The sequence below is a fragment of the Schistocerca nitens genome, chromosome 12 (assembly GCF_023898315.1).
Source record: "Schistocerca nitens isolate TAMUIC-IGC-003100 chromosome 12, iqSchNite1.1, whole genome shotgun sequence".
Classification (NCBI taxonomy): Eukaryota; Metazoa; Arthropoda; class Insecta; order Orthoptera; family Acrididae; genus Schistocerca; species Schistocerca nitens.
This window is the reverse complement of record NC_064625.1, coordinates 121,365,489-121,390,510: the sequence shown is the minus strand read 5'-3', so window position 1 is coordinate 121,390,510 and position 25,022 is coordinate 121,365,489. Positions and strand designations below refer to the sequence as shown.

The 25,022-nt window shown below is 44.6% G+C and overlaps 1 protein-coding gene across 7 annotated transcripts in view; it reads left to right on the top strand.

Annotated features, from left to right (window-relative positions):
* The window catches only part of LOC126215213 (tropomodulin), a 430,703-nt gene that overhangs the window by 10,942 nt on the left and 394,739 nt on the right, over positions 1-25,022 (top strand). The window lies entirely within an intron of this gene.

Below are 25,022 nucleotides of genomic sequence, written 5' to 3'. Positions count from 1 at the left end.
CCAAACAAATATTACTCGTGACATATTTCATGCGAACTCAAGCGTCGACAGAATGCGTTGTGTGTCCCATTACGAAGAATATGATTTTTAAAGCGGTATTTTACGTGTCCCTTCGAGAAAGCGATATTAGTTTGATCGATATGAATTGGCTGTTCAAATGGCTCTGAGCACTATGGGACTCAACATCTTAGGTCATAAGTCCCCTAGAACTTAGAACTACTTAAACCTAACTAACCTAAGGACATTACACACACCCATGCCCAGAGGCAGGATTCGAACCTGCGACCGTAGCAGTCCCGCGGTTCCGGACTGCAGCGCCAGAACCACTAGACCACCGCGGCCGGCTGATCGATATGAATTTATTGTGCGGTATCACTCCCTATATATTTAGTAAAGCCATCCAGTGCCCTTGTATGAGCAAGGAGTCCCTCTACCACTATTTTGTTAGACACAATTCCTTCAGGTCTAGCTGTCCCGAAGATTATGTATCTTTTACCCTCCAATGCCATGCACTCGAAGATTGTGATGCAGTTTCTTCAACCTCATCACAGATCCTACATTAAGGATCCTCTTCAGTTATACCCATTGCGTGTTGGTTTTTTTTTAAAAATTCCCATGGCCGGTCATCAGTCCAGTCATGAGTTTAATCTCTTTCCTGTTCAATCCCAGGATTACAGAGCTTGTTTTAAAACACGGCAAGGTAATGATGCCCAAGCCATGTTTTTGTTTACGGACCTTAGTCCAATATCCTACGTGCTGTTTCCTAAGCCAGTTCCGTAGTTCTAATTTGATCATAGCCTTGGTCATTGTCAAGACAGGTTCCGGCCCAATAAATGGAGTTGTTGCCCCCATCCTAGCCAATCTATCGGCTTGTTCATCGCCACAGACCCCTGAGTGACCAGGGACCCACACTAGGTACACCTTATTGCTTCCCCCTAGCTCCACCAGAGCCCTGTGGCAAGTATTAGACTATTTGTGGGTACTGGAGGATGAGAGCACTTAGAGACTTCCAACAAATTTTGAACATAATTTCAAAGTTTCTCTAAACTTTTTCTCGCTTGTAAACAGACGTTCGAAGAGGCTTCATACGTGAGATTCGATTCTCCAAAAAACAAAAAAGAGGGGGTGACCATCCTCATATTTACAGCGAAATGTTCTTGAGAATATGACAGTCTTTCGTATTTCTTTCATTCTTTTCCCTGACGTTTATCCCGTCTAGTACAAAGTCTGCGTTCTGAAGATTTGGCAAATTTTTTTTTTTTTTTTTTTTTGTTAAGTTTCTGGTTGGATGCTCTTCTTGAGGCCACAGACGCCGAGGTCGCCTAAGGGAAACCGAGAGCGGCTTCTGTCTGTGAATCGCGTAAGCTTATTTCTGCGTGCTGCCGTGTTTTAACCGTTTGTGGGCCCGTATTCTCAGAGGCGTTATTTCGGGACCAGCTCAGCGTGGGAAGCTACCTAAGAACCATCACCAGGCTGGCCTGTGTACCTGACCACGATTGTCAGTCGTCCCCGTCTCGCGTTGCACAGTGCAAACAGGTGTCTCGTCAGTGTGGCAACAAGAAGAGTGGTTGTAAAAAGTGTCCTGTGCCGCAGGGAGTAGAGAAGAGCGACACGCCTTGTGAACGAGACGGGAGTCGCTCGTGTCAGTGCGTCCACGTCCAGCTCAGTCAGTTCTGCAGCGAACACGGCAGCAGTGGGCATTTGGAGTCGGTACCCTGCAGAAGGCACAAAGTTGCAAGACGTCAGTGGTTCAAACAACACAGAAGCTGGCCAGTAGCTCAATGGGGGCGTTGTAGTCGCGTATTTTTTTTTTTTTTTTTTTTTTTCAAATCGTGCGAGACGTTGACGGTTGACACTGACTGGTAAGTAAGACGTCTAACTCTGTGTGTGGAGGGTGTAGTTCGCCAACGTAAATCTGGATGTTTACTGCAATGTTCTGCCTGAGCAAGTTTTGTTCTGCGTTTTACGTGATCATTTTGGGGCTGCACACGTGTTCCAAATTTCACGAACGCCCTGGCACCGTATCGTACTTCCGAGTGGGCATACTAAGCCACCCGATCCTACTCGCTTAGGAAACTTAGAGCAATAGTTTCAGCACTAGACAAAGCGTAGGAGTCTGCATCCGGGCAATTTGGTAGCTCTGTGGAATCTACTCGTGAATGAGTGTTTCAGGCTATTACACGATATCAGCGTGTTAGGTTTTAAGGGTGACCAATGCTTCATACCGTGTGCTTATTATAACATGCTTTGTAGTGGATTTCTGATAAAACACTTAGGATACCTGCTAATATCATGTACAACCTCCTTTTTCCATGCGTTGTGGAGCAACTAGACATGGCATGGACACAAGAAGTCGTTGGAAGTCCCCTACAGAAATATTGAACCATACTGCCTCTATAGCCGTCGCCGGCCGCAGTGGTCTCGCGGTTCTAGGCGCGCAGTCCGGAACCGTGCGACTGCTACGGTCGCAGGTTCGAATCCTGCCTCGGGCATGGATGTGTGTGATGTGCTTAGGTTAGTTAGGTTTAAGTAGTTCTAAGTTCTAGGGGACTAATGACCACAGCAGTTGAGTCCCATAGTGCTCAGAGCCATTTGAACCATCTATAGCCGTCCATAATTGCGAAAATGTTGCCGGTGCAGGATTATGTCTCGATTACGTCCCATAAATGTTCGATGGGAGTCACGTTGGGTGATCTTGGTGGCCAAATCATTCGCTCGAATTGTCCAGAATGTTCTTAAAACCAGTCGCGTACAATTGTGGCCCAGTGACATCACATCGCTGATTGGAAACATGAGGTTCACGGTAGGTTGCAAGTAGCCGAACATAACCATTCACGCCCAGTGATCAGCTCTTTTGCACCACAAGATCCAGTCCACTCCACATAAACACAGCCCGCATTATTATGGAGCCACCACCAGATTACATAGTGCATTGGGGTTTGCGTCACACTCTACCATCAGCTCTTGCCAGCTGAAATCTGGTCTCATCCAGATCACGCTTTTCCAGTAGACTAGGGTCCAACCGACACGGCCACGAGTCCAGCAGAGGCTCTGCAGGCGATGTCGTGCTGCTAGCAAAGGCAGTCCCGTCTGTCGACTGCTGCCATCACCCACTAACGCCAGATTCCGCAGCACTGTCCTAACGAATACGTTCGTCGAACGTCCCATACCGATTTCTGTGGTTATATCGCACAGTATCGCTTCTCGGTTTGAAACTTCCCCTTTGAAAAATTATAAATGACTGTGCTTAAACTGACACACAATATTTTTTAGCGCAACGCAATCTGACTTTCAGAATTCCCTACAAAAGAATGGCCCTGAGTAACATTAACCTGTACCTTTCACAAATCACTTACCTCACAAAAATCTTGGTTACTCCCACTATTGCAATACAGCAAGCGCCACTACTGCCAGCTAAATAAGATTCAAACTATGGAAGGCACTAACTACTCATAGGGATAGTTAGCAAATGAAAGATATTAATAGAGAACAAACAATGTATTTACCTTGATATCATCATATATAAATATAGCAGTTCATGACAAATTTCAAAACTCCGCCATCTCTCTCCCCACATCCACCACTGCTGGCGGCTCACCTCCAACTGCGCAACGCTACGCGCTGTTCACAGCCAGCTGCCTAACACTACAATGGCGAGTATTACAACAATGCAAAGCAGCCACAGACTGCACACAGCACAGCCAGTGATTTTCATACAGAGGTGGCGTTACCAATAAAAAAACCTAAACAGCCTACTTACAGGTTAGCACTGACAACTGCACGCAAACATCGCTGCTCTCGGTCAGTCACTGAAGGCCGTCGGCCACTGCGTTATCCGTGGTAACAGGTAATGGCAGAAATTTATTGTTCTCGGCTCACGCTTGATACTGTGGATCTCTGAATATTGAAGTCCCAGACGATTACCGAAACGGAATGTCCCATGCAGCTAGCTCCAACTACCATTGGTCTTTCAAAGTGTGCTGATTCGCGTCGTGTAGCCGGAAACCTTTTCACGTTAACGTCTCTGCACCAGGATAAGAACCGGTCACGTCTTGTGCAATGCTCTGATGCACAAGTGGAGACTTCCAGAATCGCCAGCCTGTGATTGTGGGGCCCAAGGACAAACCGTTCAGCATATTGTCTGATAAAGTACCCAAGAGTATTCAGTGATTTTATTAATGTTGATTCCTCTTCCATCAATTGGCTTCATTCATTAGATGTTCAACTCTTAATTAAAAGAGGTACATTTAATAACAGTCCTAATTTTGTGCTTTAAATGTCATGTCTTCAGTATTATTTAATTATTAACGTTAAGAATTTGAATAAGCTCTGCCTAAATCCTTAAATGTATAATTGTAAACTGTATGTATTCCTCAATATTTGCTGCTGTCACAATACGATAAACAAATGAAGCGCAAATGACAGCTCCTCCTATGCACTCCCCTTTTATACCTTGTGTACGCGATACTACGGCCATGTTAATATGTGCATATCGGTATCTCGTGACTTTTCTCGCCTGCGCATTTATGTAGATGCTTTGTGGAGACAAAACTACGCTGATAGGCCAAAACTTGACTACGTCCATAATAGCGTGACAGACCTCCTTTGGAACGGAATAAACTAACGATTGTGCGTGGTATGGATTCTGCGGGCCCTTAGCAGCTTTCCAAAGGTACGTCGCACCGCGTGTGTGCTGATTGGTCAAGCAAATCCTCGTAAATTACGGGTCAGTGACCTGATGGCCGCTGACGTCGGAAATCTGTTACATCGGGTTCAGATCACCCGAATTTGGTGGCAAACAGATCAACGTGAGATGACTATGGTGCTGAAACCAGTGCTGCACGATTCTGGTCTGGCGACACGGAGAGTTATCCTACTAGAGCAGGGCTTAACAACTGGCCGGTTTTGAGCGCGAGTGCTCGCGTCTGCTCAGGCACGTGCTCGCGAGCAGGTGCAAGGTCGCGGAGTAGGGAGGGAGGGGAATGCGCGCGCACGTTGCAATAGGGCCGCAGCGTGCATATTGAATTCGCGCCGACTGTGTAACGTTTAAAGTACTACGATCAGCTCTTAACAGTCACTTCGCTGGTTAAGAATCATGTCAAGTCGCCGTTGTGTAACCCCAACCATGCTTTCGCAGATACACCCCCATTGGGATGAACTGTATCTGTTTACAGAAAAAGATGGTATTGCAAAATGTTTAGTATGTCACAAAACGCTGAATTCTTTTAGGAAATTTAATTTGCAGCGACATTATATGTCGTACCACGAGAAAGTCTACGGAAGTGGAAAATGTGGTGGACCAGATCGTGCACAGGAAGTTATTAAACTTAAAAGGAAGCTATCCGAAGAAGATCTGGACGACGAAGAAAAAGTCAACTGAGGCAGCTCTCAGAGTGAGTTACAAAATTGCTTTGCTTTTAGCAAAATCCCTGCGCCCCTTCACTGATGACGATTTAATAAAAGAATGTTTGGTAGTTGCAGCGGAACATTTGCGTCCATCTCAGGTTGAACAGTTTCGGATTGTGCCATTATCTAACATGACCATTATGCGTCGCATACAGGACATGGCAGACGACGTCCAGAGCCAGCTTGCAAATATCTGTAAATATTTTATGGCGTATTCTCTAGCTCTGGACGAAAGTGTTGATATCACTGGAACAGCGCAGCTTACCATATTTATTAGAAGTGTTAATAGAGATCTTCAGGTAAGGAAGGAGCTCCTCGATGCAGTAGCCGTGAAGAACACTACAACCGGAGGTGATTTAAGTAGTGTTGAAGAAAGTGTTGAAAATATAGGATTGTCGTGGAATTCTTTAGTTTCAGTGTCTACAGACGGTGCACCAGCGATGACGGAAAAAATCAGGTTTCGTTGCGCTGTTGAAAGAGAAAATGCAAAAACTGACCGTGCCGAATGAAATAAGGGGCGTTCACTGTGTGATCCACCAGGAAAACTTATGTGCAAAGAGTATCACACTAAAAAAATGTGATGAGTGTTGTTGTTCGTACAACCAATTATATAAGGAAGCATGGGCTACAACACAGGAAATTTAAAAGCTTTCTTGAGGATGTAGAAAGCCAGTATGGTAGCCTGCCTTATTACAGCGAGGTCCGCTGGCTTAGTCGTGGCGAATTATTAAATCGATTTTTTTGGCTATTAGATGAGATAAATATGTTCATGGAAATAAATAACATGTGTGTCCCTGAATTGAAAGAGCCTTCATGGAAGTGTGATCTCGCGTTCTTAGCAGATTTAACTAGCCATCTGAATGCTTTGAACATTTCACTACAAGGTAAAGATCTGCTAATTACTCGTTTCATAGATCGAATACGAGCTTAAAAATGAAATTGACGCTTTGGGCGAGTCAGCTGGAAACAGGAAATCTAGCTCATTTTCCTAAATTATCATCCATGCAAGATGTTCACAAAGACTGTGAACGTTATTCACATAGTTTAGTTGCCCGTAAGGAAGAATTTGAACAACGCTTTCAAGATCTGACAGCACTAGACAGTGATTTTGATCTGTTCTCCTCTCCATATTCAGCGAATATTGAAGAGATTCGTCCTGAGCTGCAACTAGAAATTATTGACCTGCAGTGTGACAGAGAATACAGAGACAAATTTCAGAACAAGAAAAACATTTTGGAATTTTACAGACACTTCCCTCAGGATAGATTTCCTCGTTTGCACAAACTGGCGGCTACAATAAAATCAATGTTCGGTTCCACGTATGTTTGTGAACAATTGTTCTCTGCAATGAAATGTAACAAGACGCGCCTGAGAAACGCATTATCTGATCGAAATTTAAACTGCACGCTGCGCCTACAATGCACAAGAACAATTACTCCGAACATAGACGCAATTATAAAGGGCAAAAAGTAAAAGATAAACGAGAATCTCACACTTCAGTGACACCTTTTATTGTGTAACAGTTCACAAATTAATACGAATGTAGAGGCATGCACTAAGCTAATAAAATTATGTGGCACGTGTACATTCTCCTTTATTTGTTTCATTTGTCGCAGTAATAATTCGTGAGTGATATCCCTGCAGGTGGCCGCGGATTTACACTGACTGGCGGCAGCTGCTGTGCGCCCCAAATGACTCTCCCCACTCTCCGCTCTGGTCCTGTAGTGGGGGTAGCGTGCTCGCGCTGCTCCGTGCTCGCGCCTTGCTGCTCACAGCTTGCTCCGCGAGCTCGTATGTTGTGAAGCCCTGTACTAGAGGATGGCATCGCCGTTGGGGAAGACATCGAGCATGCTGGGATGTAGGTGGCCTACAATAATGTTCACGTACTCCTGAGCTTTCCTGGTGCTTTCGATTACTACCACAGGTCCCACTGCGGCCCCAAGTGAGTGTTTGAGCATCTGTTCGACTGGATGGTGGCGCATTTGGACACGACCATCGACCGTCGTTGATTCGAGATAGGAACACGTATGGGTCGCCTGCTGCGCAACTCTATGCTCACCAACGTGCGCCGGGCGTCGTGACCTGAAACACCTGTGCGTGCAGTAGCACTGTAGTCTTTGTATGTCCACCCTTCTGGGGACCACGGCCGTTCACTATTGTCCTTAGGATTGTATTTATTGTGTAGTTACCACTTTCGGCGCTTCAATGCGGCATCTTCACGCCTTAGTTAACGCTGAAGGGGTTATCATGATCCATGTATACGCCTCATCAGTGGCCGAGATAACTGGTTTACGGAGAGCACCTCTAACTGTAACGTCATCACTCCAACCATCAACTGCCAAAAGTTGGTGGTTGGAGTGGTGACGTCACAGCTACAGATGATCTGCGTAAACCAGTTATCTTGCCCACTGATGCAGCATATATGGGCCGTGAAGAAATAATGGGGAGCATGAAGTGTTCTCTCTGCTATCAGCTAGCCTCAGCACTGCAGAGAGAGCGAGACACCTCAAGCAAAATAATTATCTTTCTTCTTTTTACCAAGACTTGTTTCGCTGAATTTACAGTAGCATCAGTGGGTTTTTATTGTCTTTTATTAAATTGCAGGAAAATTGCTAATTACTATATGTACATACTTAAATTTCAGTTTTTAAGAATAGTACTCGCAAATCTGGAAACATACCAAAAAAATTGTATGTACCTTGTTACTCGTCACATGTTATGGTTTCTATTGTTTCTTGTATTTTACACAATAGCTTGTTTCCTTTCACACTTTCATTGCACGCATACAAAAGTTGTTGTTTGTTGTTGTGGTCTTCAGTCCTGAGACTGGTTTGATGCAGCTCTCCATGCTACTCTATCCTGTGCAAGCTTCTTCATCTCCCAGTACCTACTGCAACCTACATCTTTCTGAATCTGCTTAGTGTATGCATCTCTTGGTCTCCCCCTACGATTTTTACCCTCCACGCTGCCCTCCAATACTAAATTGGTGATCCCTTGATGCCTCAGAACATGTCCTACCAACCGATCCCTTCTTCTGGTCAAGTTGTGCCACAAACTCCTCTTCTCCCCAATCCTATTCAATACCTCCTCATTAGTTATGTGATCTACCCATCTAATCTTCAGCATTCTTCTGTAGCACCACATTTCGAAAGCTTCTATTCTCTTCTTGTCCAAACTATTTATCGTCCATGTTTCGCTTCCATACATGGCTACACTCCATACAAATACTTTCAGAAAAGACTTCCTGACACTTAAATCTATACTCGATGTTAACAAATTTCTCTTCTTCAGAAACGCTTTCCTTGCCATTGCCAGTCTACATTTTATATCCTCTCTACTTCGACCATCATCAGTTATTTTGCTCCCCAAATAGCAAAACTCCTTTACTACTTTAAGTGTCTCATTTCCTAATCTAATACCTTCAACATCACCCGACTTAATTCGACTACATTCCATTATCCTCGTTTTGCTTTTGTTGATGTTCATCTTATACCCTCCTTTCAAGGCACTGTCCATTCCGTTCAACTGCTCTTCCAAGTCCTTTGCTGTCTCTGACAGAATTACAATGTCATCGGCGAACCTCAAAGTTTTTATTTCTTCTCCATGGATTTTAATACCTACTCCGAATTTTTCTTTTGTTTCCTTTACTGCTTGCTCAATATACAGATTGAATAACATCGGGGAGAGGCTACAACCCTGTCTTACTCCCTTCCCAACCACTGCTTCCCTTTCATGCCCCTCGACTCTTATAACTGCCATCTGGTTTCTGTACAAATTGTAAATAGCCTTTCGCTCCCTGTATTTTACCCCTGCCACCTTTAGAATTTGAAAGAGAGTATTCCAGTCAACATTGTCAAAAGCTTTCTCTAAGTCTACAAATGCTAGAAACGTAGGTTTGCCTTTCCTTAATCTTTCTTCTAAGATAAGTCGTAAGGTCAGTATTGCCTCACGTGTTCCAGTATTTCTACGGAATCCAAACTGATCTTCCCCGAGGTCGGCTTCTACTAGTTTTTCCATTCGTCTGTAAAGAATTCGTGTTAGTATTTTGCAGCTGTGGCTTATTAAACTGATTGTCCGGTAATTCTCACATCTGTCAACACCTGCTTTCTTTGGAATTGGAATTATTATATTCTTCTTGAAGTCTGAGGGTATTTCGCCTGTTTCATACATCTTGCTTACCAGATGGTAGAGTTTCGTCAGGGCTGGCTCTCCCAAAGCCGTCAGTAGTTCCAATGGAATGTTGTCTACTCCGGGGGCCTTGTTTCGACTCAGGTCTTTCAGTGCTCTGTCAAACTCTTCACGCAGTATCGTATCTCCCATTTCATCTTCATCTACATCCTCTTCCATTTCCATAATATTGTCCTCAAGTACATCGCCCTTGTATAGACCCTCTATATACTCCTTCCACCTTTCTGCTTTCCCTTCTTTGCTTAGAACTGGGTTTCCCTCTGAGCTCTTGATGTTCATACAAGTGGTTCTCTTATCTCCAAAGGTCTCTTTAATTTTCCTGTAGGCAGTATCTATCTTACCCCTAGTGAGATAAGCCTCTACATCCTTACATTTGTCCTCTAGCCATCCCTGCTTAGCCATTTTGCACTTCCTGTCGATCTCATTTTTGAGACGTTTGTATTCCTTTTTGCCTGCTTCATTTACTGCATTTTTATATTTTCTCCTTTCATCAATTAAATTCAATATTTCTTCTGTTACCCAAGGATTTCTACTAGCCCTCGTCTTTTTACCTACTTGATCCTCTGCTGCCTTCACTACTTCATCCCTCAAAGCTACCCATTCTTCTTCTACTGTATTTCTTTCCCCCATTCCCGTCAATTGTTCCCTTATGCTCTCCCTGAAACTCTGTACAACCTCTGGTTCTTTCAGTTTATCCAGGTCCCATCTCCTTAAATTCCCACCTTTTTGCAGTTTCTTCAGTTTTAATCTACAGGTCATAACCAATAGATTGTGGTCAGAGTCCACATCTGCCCCTGGAAATGTCTTACAATTTAAAACCTGGTTCCTAAATCTCTGTCTTACCATTATATAATCTATCTGATACCTTTTAGTATCTCCAGGGTTCTTCCATGTATACAACCTTCTATCATGATTCTTAAACCAAGTATTAGCTATGATTAAGTTGTGCTCTGTGCAAAATTCTACCAGGCGGCTTCCTCTTTCATTTCTTAGCCCCAATCCATATTCACCTACTACGTTTCCTTCTCTCCCTTTCCCTACACTCGAATTCCAGTCACCCATGACTATTAAATTTTCGTCTCCCTTCACTATCTGAATAATTTCTTTTATTTCATCATACATTTCTTCAATTTCTTCGTCATCTGCAGAGCTAGTTGGCATATAAACTTGTACTACTGTAGTAGGTGTGGGCTTCGTATCTATCTTGGCCACAATAATGCGTTCACTAAGCTGTTTGTAGTAGCTTACCCGCGTTCCTATTTTCCTATTCATTATTAAACCTACTCCTGCATTACCCCTATTTGACTTTGTGTTTATAACCCTGTAGTCACCTGACCAGAAGTCTTGTTCCTCCTTCCACCGAACTTCACTAATTCCCACTATATCTAACTTTAACCTATCCATTTCCCTTTTCAAATTTTCTAACCTACCTGCCCGATTAAGGGACCTGACATTCCACGCTCCGATCCGTAGAACGCCAGTTTTCTTTCTCCTGATAACGACATCCTCATAGGTAGTCCCCGCCCGGAGATCCGAATGGGGGACTATTTTACCTCCGGAATATTTTACCCAAGAGGACGCCATCATCATTTAATCATACAGTAAAGCTGCATGCCCTCGGGAAAAATTACGGCCGTAGTTTCCCCTTGCTTTCAGCCGTTCGCAGTACCAGCACAGCAAGGCCGTTTTGGTTATTGTTACAAGGCCAGATCAGTCAATCATCCAGACTGTTGCCCTTGCAACTGCTGAAAAGGCTGCTGCCCCTCTTCAGGAACCACACGTTTGTCTGGCCTCTCAACAGATACCCCTCCGTTGTGGTTGTACCTACGGTACGGCTATCTGTATCGCTGAGGCACGCAAGCCTCCCCACCAACGGCAAGGTCCATGGTTCATGGCTCTGAGCACTATGGGACTTAACATCTGTAGTCATCAGTCCCCTAGAACTTAGAACTACTTAAACCTAACTAACCTAAGGACATCACACACATCCATGCCCGAGGCAGGATTCGAACCTGCGACCGCAGCCGTCACGCGGTTCCAGACTGAAGCGCCTACAACCGCACGGCCACACCGACCGGCATACAGAAGTTACTTGGAAAAGTTATTTACATCGAAAACTTACTTATTTTATTGCGTGTGGTAAAACAATCTTATTATTACTCAATGTCGAAACACAATCTTCCACATACAATAAAATAATGTTAACCGCAACATTTTTACTCGTAAATTTTCGATGTAAATAATTTTTCTGCAGTAAGTCTCCTATGGCTGCATATGACATACTATGGAAGAAAAACAGCTGTAATGGAAAAGACAGGAAACCGCGAAATGCCACGTCCCGTACCTCAGCCTCCATAATAGCCCGGTATCTGTGTCTCCAACGGTCAGGTTTCTGTTGGAAACACTCCTTTCTATCCCTTCAATGGATTTAAGTCGCGGCCTTCCACTGCGCCTTTTGTTTATCGGTCCGTATCCAAATGTAGTTTTAGATATTCCTTTTCGCCCCATTCTCATTTTAAGGGTCCAAACCAGAAGTCTCCTGCGTTCAATGTCACACATTATTGTAAATTTCCCGTGCATCCTCATTTGTCCCGTGTTCCAAACGGATCGTTGATTCTCGTCTTAGAAAGTCAGTTGTACACGTAGTAGAGAGCAATTTCCCTGTCATTTAATATAAAGAAAATAAAACAACCGTCTGATGATAATGTAACTTCGGTGGAACATGTCTGGGTAAAAAGAAGGAAAAGCTGCTTTTTCTCAAGGCGAAATCTATCGATAACAGATTTGTCATTTTCGTTTGGAGTGCACTGGTATGTTAACTCTGTGTTAGAGTACACGTGAATTCCACGCCTTGCGTGTTTTGTTTGTGGTTATTGTTCTGGAGTGCTCACACCATTCAGTCACTTGCTTGGCCGGGAGAGTTGAAGGTGTTAGGGTGGTCAAGTTTGTACCAGATCAAAATAAAGCTGCGATGGATAAGCCTTGACTGACGAGCAGCTGGATGGGTAAGGCTGTGACATTGTCGTAGATTGGAAGGACTGCGGTGTGTGCGCCGTTGAGAAGTGCAGGGCCACCGGCTGGGCGCTGCGTGCGTAAGTCTGCGGCAGGGGGGCGGGGGGCCGCTCTCGCGAACTACCAGCGTCGGCGCGTGGGAGGCGGGTGGCGGGCCGCCAGGAATAGCCGGCGGGATGCGCTGCGCGACCATCAGAGCAAGTACTCCAATGGTCAGTGGCGGTCTGCCACCTGACAACACCTTCCTCCTGGGGCTACCATTATGCACTTCTCACTCGAATTTTCAGTCGGTGAATAAGGTATAGTAGGACCAGGACTTCAGAACCTGACAAGAACAGGAAGTTCTGAGGGCGAACTGAATGTAACAAGTACACTCGCAGGAAATTTAATAGAGGTTGTCACCATAATCCACGTCTCAGGTGGATGTACTTATACACTCAAGCTCATAAATTAAGGATAATGTTGATACATACTGAATTAACACTCTGGTGGGCGGTTTCCGGGTTTAAATCACCTTGGGGAATGACCATGCCGTGAATTTGACCTGGGGTCGTCGCACGGTGGCGCTGGCAGCAGTCCACATACGCAGAGGTGTGTTGGTGCATGTCAGAGTACGGTGCAGCGAGTAAGTGTACAGACGTTTTCAGACTGTGTGTTGAAAATGGCTCAAAGACCAGATATCGATGACGTTACGAGGGGTAGAATAGGGCGACTGGAGGCTGGTCAAACACAGCAGGTCGTAGCACGGGCCCTCTGTGTGCCACAAAGTGTGATCACAAGATTATGGCAACGATTCCAGCAGACAGGAAACGTGTCCAGGCGCTATAGTACGGGACGTCCACAGTGTACCACACCACAAGAAGACCGATATCTCACCATCAGTGCCCGCAGACGGCCACGGAGTACTGCAGGTAGCCTTGCTCGGGACCTTACCGCAGCCACTGTTATATTTGTCTCCAGACACACAGTCTAGAGACGAATGAACAGACATGGTTTATTCCTCTGGCAGCCTGTAAGGTGCATTCGACGGATCCCTGGTCACAGAGAGCCCGTGAAGCCTGGTGTGAAGAACACAATGGTCCCAGGCTATGTTTACGGACGAGTCCAGGTATGGTCTGAACAGTGATTCTCGCCGGATTTTCATCTGGCGTGAACCAGGAACCAGATACCGACCCCTTAATGTCCTTGAAAAGGACGTGTATGGAGGTCGAGGTTTGATGGTGTGGGGTGGGATTATGACTGGTGCACGTACACCCCTGCATGTCTTTGACAGAGGAACTGTAACAGGTCAGGTGTATCGGGACGTCATTTTCAGGGGTGTAGTGGGCCCCACCTTCCTCGTGATGGACGATAACGCACGGCCCCACTGAGCTGCCATCGTGGAGGAGTACCTTGAAACAGAAGATAACAGGCGGATGGAGTGGCCTGCCTGTTCTCCAGACCTAAACCCCATCGAGCAAGTCTGAGATGCTCTCGGTCGACGTATCGCTGCAAGTCTTCAAACCCCTAGGACACTTCAGGTGCTCCGACAGGCACTGGTGATGGAGGCTATACCCCAGCAGCTGCTCGACCACCTGATCCAGAGTATGCCAACCCGTTGTGCGACCTGTGTACATCTGCATGGTGATCATATCCCATACTGATGTCGGGGTACGTGCGCAGGAAACAGTGGCGTTTTGTAGCATATGTGTTTAGGGACGGTTTTCTCAACATCACCAATACCGTGGACTTACAGATCTGTGTCGTGTGTGTTCCCTATGTGCCTATGCTATTAGCGCCAGTTTTGTGTAGTGCCACATTGTGTGGCATCACATTCTTCAATTATCCTTAATTTATGAGCGTGAGTGTTTTAGCGAACTAACGTCCGCCCAGGATTAAGGGTCCATGACTTAATATGTAGTCAGAGATGATATTCGGGTTTTAATAACAGACAAAACCTTCATGCGATAGTAGTATACACCGCGAAAAGATGGAAGTATCGAGTATAATGTGGCTGCGACAGTGTTGCCACCATATTAATGTTCAAGAACAGCCATGGAGTGAGATCTGAAGAGGGACAAAGCAGTGTCTGCCAGGCCCGCCACAGCCTGCCAGTACTGATCAGAGCGTTATTATTACGTATAACAGAGCGTTATTATTGGGTATATCAAGTGGTCCTTTGCGGTTAGGGTGGCAGTAAGTGGTCCTAGGCGCGCGAGTAGGGCCCGACCGACCGCCGTGTGATCCTCTGTCAGTGGCGTCATCGGATGCGTTGGGAGCACAGTGCTCTGCCGGCCGTTATCGGATTGCTTGGCGTTCGTAACCGCTACCACTCGATCGAGCTGCTGTCCAGCTGTCCAGCTGCCCTCGCGGCCTGAGTGCTCCCTGGCCAGCCCTCCCACCAAGGGAAAGTCCCTGGCAGTACCGGGAGTCACACGGGTCCTGTGCGTGGAACAGCCACACTCACTACTCAGCTACAGAGGCGGACGGGTATAGTAGTGCGAATTTGAACTTCGAATTTGAAGACAAACTGTTTTGAAAGTTATCGATGCTGTTTGTCGGTACTTCAATTACATTATCTTCGTTAAAACTTCATCTTTTATATAAAAACTGGTCAGCTTAATCAAGGTATTTTCACTTTGAACTAGGCTGGAGTACCTCTCTCACTTCAAAACGCTTTTTAAAGTAAACTACAGAAAACAGTCAGAGGAGCGCTGTTGTTCCTGGTTTGGCGGTATTAGTCCATTGTTGGCATCCTCCACAATTCCTATTATGTCACTGGCTTTAATTAATTTTACTGATGTTGAGAGTAATTTCTAAACATGAAGCTGAAAGGGAAAACTTTTAATCACACGGTGGGTGCTGATTAAGTAAATGCAGGGTGTATCACAAGTAACATCAAAAATTAAGACAGGTGAAAAGATTCAAATAAACGTAAATCCACAAATGACCCGCTTGCGAGGCACTCGTGAATGTGTGATTACAAGCGGCCACGAATTATTTTGCTTTCGTACGAATTATTGCCCTATCTAATACAACTGTCCATCACACAAAGTATACAGCCAACGGGTTGCGTAAGTTTAATGCAAAAACCGTGAGCAGTTGTCAGTACCACTAAGGATATGTTCTTCAGAAGGAACTCACCCATAACGATTCACACATATTATAAAATAACGTCTAAAATACTTAATACTTGACGACACTGAAAAGGAGAACATGCAGTAAAAGTGGTACTTACATAAATTGCAAGACGTTAAAATTCTATACATACATGATGAGCTTCGGAGCTGAAGTCAGACATTAGAAAATATGGAATAAAGTCCTCCAAGGAAATAGTAAAAATTGTTACAGAGGTATAGCTTGTTAAAAGAGCAGACATTGGACTAAATGTGTGAAAACTAGTTAGGTGCCACTTACAGGCACTAATAGCGTGACAAACGCTCAACCGTATGAAACACGCAACTGTTATAAGTATGATAGATATTTAGATGTTTTAAACAAAATAAGTTATATGTGGTATAAAAAACAGGACTCATAAAATATATATTTGAAGTGCGAACTTCTCGATTAAGTACTCAGCTAATTGGACTCAAATTTCAGTCGTGGCCTACCTTAACAAGAAATACAATACCGATAAAGTCCGCTACATGCTACAAATTAATGGTCACACGTATCTTACACGTTTCTTGCTCTCATCTGCATGCAACGCTGCATACGTCTCTACAGCGAGTTATGGATTCTTCTAAACAGGCCCTGATTATCTCGTAAATGTTGACAAGTCTGCACCATTCGCTCCTGCAGTTCTTAAACGGCATCAAAGGCAGTACTGTACACTTCACTTCTGAGATGAGCCCAAGCAGAAAAATCCAGAGGGTTGAAGCGAGGCGATCTCGAAGAACAGTGTACAGGCCGTGCTCGACGTGTTCAGTTTGGACTGCATTGGCGCCTTGCACGTCACCTCGCAGCAGCAGCAGCAGCAGCAGCAGCAGCAGCAGCAGCGGGGTGTGGCCGTGTTGAGGAAGGAGTCAGAGTCTGTTGTAACAGTGGAAGTATATGCTTGGCCAGAGAGCAGTATGGCTGCTGTCGGTACATACTGCCTTGTCGGACAGCCGTAATTTCATCACTGCGGTTCATGTCTGAAAGGTAAAAATTAGGGTCGTACCTCTTGACGCAAATTATTCCTACAGCGAGCCATGTTTTTCAGCGAGCCACGTTTTCGTTTAGCATCACAAGAAACAGATGAGTAACATGATCTAATACTGCACGATGTTCCTTCTCAGACATTTACCAGCTGCACTACACTGGCGTTGCCACTGCTCGAAAAAGTGCACCTGATTTGGCATTTTTTTAAATTCGAACTTTTCTATGGTTTTTTTTCAATAATAGAGGGGAGGGTCATCGCAATTATCTTTTGCCGCTCAGCTGGTACTGAATAACTTCTTCTGGTTACCACTCATTTCCTATTTGAAGTACATGGAGCGGATTGAAGGGAAAACGACTGATTCGTAAGTCGTGTTGGCATCGGTGCACACAGGTAACTGTAAACTGGACTGAACGAACAGAAAACTTGATAAGAAACTGTGAGTTGCTCCCCTTCACTACACTTGTTTAACACATTTATTGACGAATAAGTGAAGGCCTTAAATTTGAAACCCAAATGAAAAAGATAAAAGCAAAGAAAACCAAAGGAATAAACGTAAATGGCTGACCAATACACTGCGTAACATTCATTGATGACGTTGCTCTAGACACTGGCTCAGAGAAAGGACATGAACAGGATGCTTCTTGTCTTAGGCAATAAGAGTTAAAGATAAGTACAAAACTGTCAGTAATAAGCAAAAGCCACCAGACAAAATGTACTACACACTGCTTAACTCCAAAATGTCAAGTGAAACTTTTCATACTTACAAAGTTAGTAGGTACAATTCATTAATTAAAAACGTATAAGACCTAAATGTCGATGGCCAGTCCGGTATATGATTCCTGTATCCCTGTTAATGTTGAATGCCTTGACCGCTATGCCACCTCCATCAGATTTAGCCGCCAGAATGCGATACCTAAAACAGTGATAGTTTAACCTATTTAAAATCCACTGAGGTCTAGGTTTCGTATCACTGACTTGCATAGCAATGGAATATAATGATAATGAACTTTACGGCGTCATTAGCCAGTAAATTTATACTAAATGTCAGAAATGATGCATCCTCTTCTGTGATTACCTTGACAAAACTTTTTACAAATTTAACCCATGGCCGAAGATTGGGAATTTCGTAGATCCATCATGTTAGGTCAAGAAGACGAGAGATACTAAAAGTCGCAGCACAGCGATCTTAAATCATATAAATTTTTACAGCCAGAGAAATTTATACATGATTAAATATTTCTCTTACAATTGCTTCCCAATTTTTACCCAAAATAAATTGTAGAAATAACAACAATCTCAATTTCAAATGCAGATACAATGTTGAATTAAATCGATAGTTAAAAAATATACATTACTTGAACACATTTAAACATAAATGTTTGTATTTGAATATACGTATTTGAATAGGAATGCAAGTCTAAACCATAAGGGGATGTCCAATAACTATGCCAGGGATTTTCTTTACAATCTGCACCCCTCCCCCCAATTGCGGTTTACGCTGTAGTCCAGAAAAATACGTAAAAATGATTTTTTAAACTTTGCTCTAAACACCAATAAAAACAGTTTAATAAAACCACATGACTAAAAACACTTTATTTCAAACACACACACACCCTATGTAGTATTCGGACAGACAGAATAGCGACAGATGGACAAAAAGGCTCCACAAAAATAATATTAATTGCTTTGATGGCCCTGTGAAAAACTGACCTTTTATTCGTATATAATATACATTAAATGTCACTGTGCATTTATTTACATTACAGATGAAAGACAACATTGTTCGTATCTTCCATAGAACCATATGATAACATGGCCTTTCAGTCTCTTGATTAATATGGTTACCAAGAGAATTATTGACTATGAATTTAGCTTAGCTTCCTTCCACTTACATTTAAGTTCTCGGATCGCAATTTTGTTTCGACTTGTCGGTATGTCACTTACCACAAGCATTGTAAAAGTTTTGAGGCAAATGCAGATTGAACACAGTAACATCAGGTTTATATGTGTTGCGGCCGGCCGAAGTGGCCGCGCGGTTCTGGCGCTGCAGTCTAGAACCGCGAGACCGCTACGGTCGCAGGTTCGACTCCTGCCTCGGGCATGGATGTGTGTGATGTTCTTAGGTTAGTTAGGTTTAACTAGTTCTAAGTTCTAGGGGACTAATGACCTCAGCAGTTGAGTCCCATAGTGCTCAGAGCCATTTGAACCATTTTTTTTGTGTTGCAGAATACCATGACTGCCTCACTGTCACACAATGATTTCGACTGGCACAGCAGAAAACTCTCCCAATGAAATATAACACTTCTATGCCACTTGTTTCAAAACAGGGAATCCCAGACAGGCACACGTTTATAAAGATTGATGGGCATTAATACTGTCTGTGCTCGGGATTAATGATATAAAACATATTATCCATTATAATATATTTGAATTCAAAAGTTTATGAGAGATTTGCTGAGATTTTTCCCGAACCACTCCACCTCTTATTTTGAACTCAACGTAATTGATAGACGTCCACTAAAGTACCCGTAGATCATGGTTAGACTGATCGAATGATAATGCCTGTCAGCTGGTCACGCTGGCAATACTGTGGCTAGGTTCAAATGGCTCTGAGCACTATGGGACTTAACATCTGAGGTCATCAGTCCCCTAGAACTTAGAACTACTTAAACCTAACTAACCTAAGGACATCACACACATCCATGCCAGAGGCAGGATTCGAACCTGCGACCGTAGCGGTCGCGCGGTTCCAGACTGTAGCGCCTTTAACCGATTGGCCAACCACGGCCGGCTGTGGCTAGGTGATAGGATGAGGTAGCGATAGGGTGGGTTCGCATTACTATTTCAGTATTAAGGCAGTGTTGTTTTTTACAGCATCTTCAAGGAGATGGAAAAAGTTTCTTTCGCAAGAATGTCTAAAAATTGCGTTTGACAATGATTGAGGGTTTGCAGGTACCGAACCCCAACGAGCTCTATGTGGAGTGCCTGCTCCACTTCAGACGGTCTTCGGCCAGCCTCTGTTTGAGCCTGGCGCTGCCTGCATTGGCGCCGGTGGGTCCCCTTCCCGCCCAGCCGTGTTTTGCCGCCAATTCTGGGGACACACAGACGGCGCCCGGGCTATTCCTGGGCGCTGTCGCCCCTCGCCATTCGCCACTCGCCACTGGTTTGCCACCGTACGCTGCACCAGCGAGAGGTGCACGCTGCCCTGCTGTCTGTCCTAGTCGCCCACGCTGCTAAGGAATCTATGGGCTGCAAGTCGTTGACTAAAGAAAGCGAAAAAGTTAGTACGAAAGTGCCCAATAGCGTGCGACCTAGATATCCTGCAGTCAAATGGTTCAAATGGCTCTGAGCACTATGGGACTTAACTGCTGAGGTCATCAGTTCCCTAGAACTTAGAACTAATTAAACCTAACTAACCTAAGTACATCACACACATCCATGCCCGAGGCAGGATTCGAACCTGCGACCGTAGCAGTCTTGCGGTTCCAGACTGACGCGCCTAGAACCGCACAGCCACACCGGTCGGCCCTGCGTTATTCCTTATTACGTATATGAAATGCCATGTCCTGACTGGGTGACTCATCATATAGACACACGAAATTTCCAGAGAATGTTGATCCTATACTTAGGCGTCGTTTAACGAGAGATTTTCAAAATTGCATCCCTGAGAGTGTGAAATAGGGGATGAAAGGTTTTTGAAAATATGCCGCTATTAAGGTAATTTTGAAGCTAGACCTACGAAAATTCGTACTTGGTTTCTAGGTCAGAAATTAAAAAAAAAAAAAAATACGTGTTTCAGTATTTTTGGAAATTCAATCATTAGTTACCTTTGAGATTGGAGGTGATGAGTTGGTTGGTCAGTAATGCCTTTTAAGGCGATAAATACGCCACTATCGTACCTCACTGAGACTGAATGAGATGTAGTAATAGGGCTACGAGAAGCTGGATGTAGCTTCTGCGATATTGCAGAACGACTTGGCAGGAGTGTGGCCGCTGTACATGACTGCTGGCGGCGGTGGTCACGAGAATGTACGGTCGCAAGAAGACCGGGCTCCAGACGGCCACATGGCACTACCGATAGGGAGGACTATCGTATTCGGCGTATGGCTTTGGCGCACCGTACTGCATCTGCAGCAGTAATATGTGGAGCACTGACACAACTAACTTTTTCATGTAGGTTACTTCAACGGCAGCTCCCATACAGACGCCCTGTAGCGTGCATTCCACTGACCCCAAAACCACTGCCACTTGCGACTTCACTGGTGTCAAGCGAGAGCTCATTGGAGGGCTGCGTAGAAGTTTGTTGTATATTGTGTTGAAAGCCGGTTCTGTCTTGGTGCCAGTGATGGCAGTGTGTTGGTTACGAGGCGGGCAGTAGAGGGCCTGTAAGCATACTGGACCTCCACCTGGACACTGCACACTGGACCTTCACCTGAAGCTATGATAGTCTGGGGTGCGATTTCGTATGACAGCGGGAGCACTCTCTTTGTTATCTCATACAGACTGCAAATTTGCATGTCACTCAAGTGATTCGACCTGTTGTTGTGTTGCCAGTAATGAACAGTATTCCAGGGGGTGTTTTCCAACAGGATAACGCTCGCCCGCATACCGCTGTAGTAACCCAAATGCTTTACAGAGTATCGACATGTTGCCTTGGCCTGCTCGATCGCCATATCAGTCTCCAATCGAGAACATACGGGACATCGTCGAGCCGCGCGCGATTAGCCGAGCGGTCTAAGGGCGCTGCAGTCATGAACTATGCGGCTGGTCCCGGCAGAGGTTCGAGTCCTCCCTCGGGCATGGGGGTGTGTTTTTGTCGTTAGGATAATTCAGGTTAACTAGTGTGTAAGATTACGGACTGATGACCTTAGCAGTTAAGTCTCATAAGATTTCACACAGATTTGAACGTTTTTGAACATTGTCGAACGACAACTACAGCGTCATCCATAAATTGGGTTAATCGTCCCTGTATTAAGTGCAGCAGGGATGGAAGGTAATCCAGCACTTGTGCAACACAACGCGTACACGTTCGCATGCTTGAGCTCAACGTTCTGGCGGGTACACCGGTCATTAATGTACAAGCATTTCACATTCGCAATGGCTTACCTCGTCCTCACACCAACCTATGATCTGGGAATGATAATCACTTACGCCGGCCGTTGTGGCCGAGTGGTTCTAGGCGCTTCAGTCCGGAACCGCGCTGCTGCTACAGTTGCAGATTCGAATCCTGCCTCGAGCGTGGATGTGTGTGTTGTCCTTACTTAGGTTTAAGTAGTTCTAAGTTCTAGGGGACTGATGACCTCAGATGTTGTCCCATATTGCTCAGAGCCATTTAATGACTTACATACGTTACTAGAGCAGTGTATTACCGAAATTTCGTTACTCTACATTAATTATTTCTCGTTGTTGCAATTTTTTTCTGTCAATATATTGGGACTGAAGTAATGAATTAGCGCTGATAAGATCATAGCATCTGACGAAGCGCGAGTGAGGGCTTGTTTCGTTTCCCACGACCTTGGGCAGCGTTCCCGTTCTATTCCAGACATGCGTCTTAGAGCAGAAGAGAAAGAGTCCTAAAAGAAGGAAATATAAATGCGCGGGCACGGAACTAAAAAGAAGGCGGCGGTGGCGGCGGCGGCGGCTGTGTTTTGCTGGCAGCCGGCCGCGCGCTATAAATAACGACTCCATAGAGGGCGGTGGAGCCGGCGCGGACACCTGTTGTTGCCGCCGCGGCTGTCCCGTCCACAGCAGAGCGGCGGGTGCTGCATTCGCCTCTCAGTAGCCACACCACACCACACAGGCGTGTCCGAAGGAACACTGCATCGTAATTCCGAATAACACAGACACCGCAATATCGTATTCACGCGCCGACAGCGGTCCAGCGACATCCAAGTAAAATGTCTCCCCTGTACGGGAGTATACGAGGCGTGTTTTTCAAGTAAGTACCGTTTTGAAATTAAAAACAGACGTGCTAAGATATCTCAATAATTTTATTTTTACATGAAAGCCTGTACCTTAATCTACTTTTCTACATAATTTTCGTCAATATTGAGGCACTTGTCATAACGTTGTACCAGTTTTTCAATACCCTCCTCACAGAAGTCTGCCGCCTGACTTGTTAACCACTGCATCACCAATGTTTTGACTTCGTCATCGTCTTGAAGACGCTGATCGCCCAGGTGTTTCTTCAAGATGAAACACGGGTGGTCTACGTCACACCAGAATCAAAGCAACAGTCCATGGAATGGCGGAATTCAGATTCATCCAGAAAAGTGAAGTTTAAGCAAACAATTTCTGCCCGGAAAATCATGTGCACAAAGGAGTATTGCTTGTGGAATTTCTGCCTCGTTATGGGACAATCAATGCAGCAGCTTACTTTAGGACATTGACAATCTGCGCCGTTGAATTCAGGACAAAAGACGTAGCAACTTGAGCAAGGGCATCGTTTTGCTGCAAGACAATGCCCGTACGCATGTGGCTAATCAGACCAAAGATCTCATCACATCTTTTCGATGGGAAACTCCAGATCATCCTCCGTACAGCCCCGATCTTGCGCCCAGTGATTACCATCTGTTACTGCACTTGAAGAAACACCTGGGCGGTCAGCGTCTTCAAGACGAGGACGAAGTCAAAACAGTGGCGACGCAGTGGTTAACAAGTCAGGCGGCAGCCTTCCATAAGGCGGTTATTCAAACACTGGTACAACGTTATGACAAGTGCCTCAATGATGGCGGAAATTATGTAGAAAAGTAGATTAAGGTACAGGCTTTCATGTAAAAATAAAATTGAGATATCTTAGCCCGTCTTTTTTAAATTTCAGAACGGTACTTACTTAAAAAAACACGCCTCGTACATAATGGATGTACGAGTATAGGTTATAGACACATAGTTGACGAAGCACAGAAGCTTGGGTCTGGCCATGTGTCGCGCTCGGATAGCCAAATGGTAAGGAGACAAGCGGGAAAACCACGTTGCAGTCCCGGTCCAGCACGGCACAAATTTTCATTGGCGTCGTTGCATTATATAGCTGCTGGTTGTCCATATTCGTAATTACGAATACATTTGATCTATTACAAGGGAATGGTCTAGTCCGACAGACCAAAATATACACTGAATTTTTGTTATACAAGAAGTATACCCCGAAAGAAAGGCCCTGTCAGAATTTTAGCTGATAAGACGCACTGCAAATGTTTTTTTTTTTTTTTTTTTTTTTTAACCGTTGAAGTTACTGGTTGTTTATCGCACGCAGAAACGCTTGTGACATCGGTTTGTACAGCGCTTCCTGCCTAGTGCGCGACTGGCTGTTGCAAGAGAGCGTAGAGCGACGTAGTCCAAATATACAGAGTGACTCAAGTGAATTTGAAGCATCTAAACCACACAAAAAATGCCGCGTATCATTAAAGTTTTCAATAACTGGCTGTTCGTATCAATAGCTAAACTGTTGCATATGTAATTCCTAAAAAGGTGACCAGCAGAGGAATATAATTCACGGCAGTGTCTGATACAGACGATTTCTACCGATTGTGATTAATTTATTCAAAAATGGCTCTGAGCACTATGGGACTCAACATCTTAGGTCATAAGTCCCCTAGAACTTAGAACTACTTAAACCTAACTAACCTAAGGACATCACACACACCCATGCCCGAGGCAGGATTCGAACCTGCGACCGTAGCAGTCCCGCGGTTCCGGACTGCAGCGCCAGAACCGCTAGACCACCGCGGCCGGCATTTAATTTATTGAAATGAAATATATCCTACACGTACATAATTTTATAGCAGTTCCTGTAGCACAGTTTTATGTCAATTTTTTAATATTGTACTAGCACTGAAATAGTTCCATGTCTACTGCCCGTAGTCGTCACAGTGAAGCGAAGTGCCATCTCAATTATGAAAACAAACAGCTCTCTTACGCCAGCCACACCTGACGAAATGAAAATTAATGCTTTCAGGAAAGTCACAGTAACTGCTAGTTTTATTTAGACAGAGTTGCGGTGGGTCAAGAAATAGTCCTGGCCGTTGCTGTGCTTATTGTGCTGCATACCGAGCATAAGCCAAGCAATTTGTAAAATTTGCCGATACAAACTGATAATGTACAAATCAATGAAATTTAAACATACTGTTCTCTGATAAACCTCAAACGGCGTGGAGCTATCGGAAATGATATTGTCCAACAATTTCTTTAAAAGTAATTTCCATGGTCGGAAAAAAAAAATCAGCAAGAGTCACATTGGTTATTCCAGATGAAGCCTGAATTACAACAACATTTTTTTCATCATTGTCCTGAAAATCAG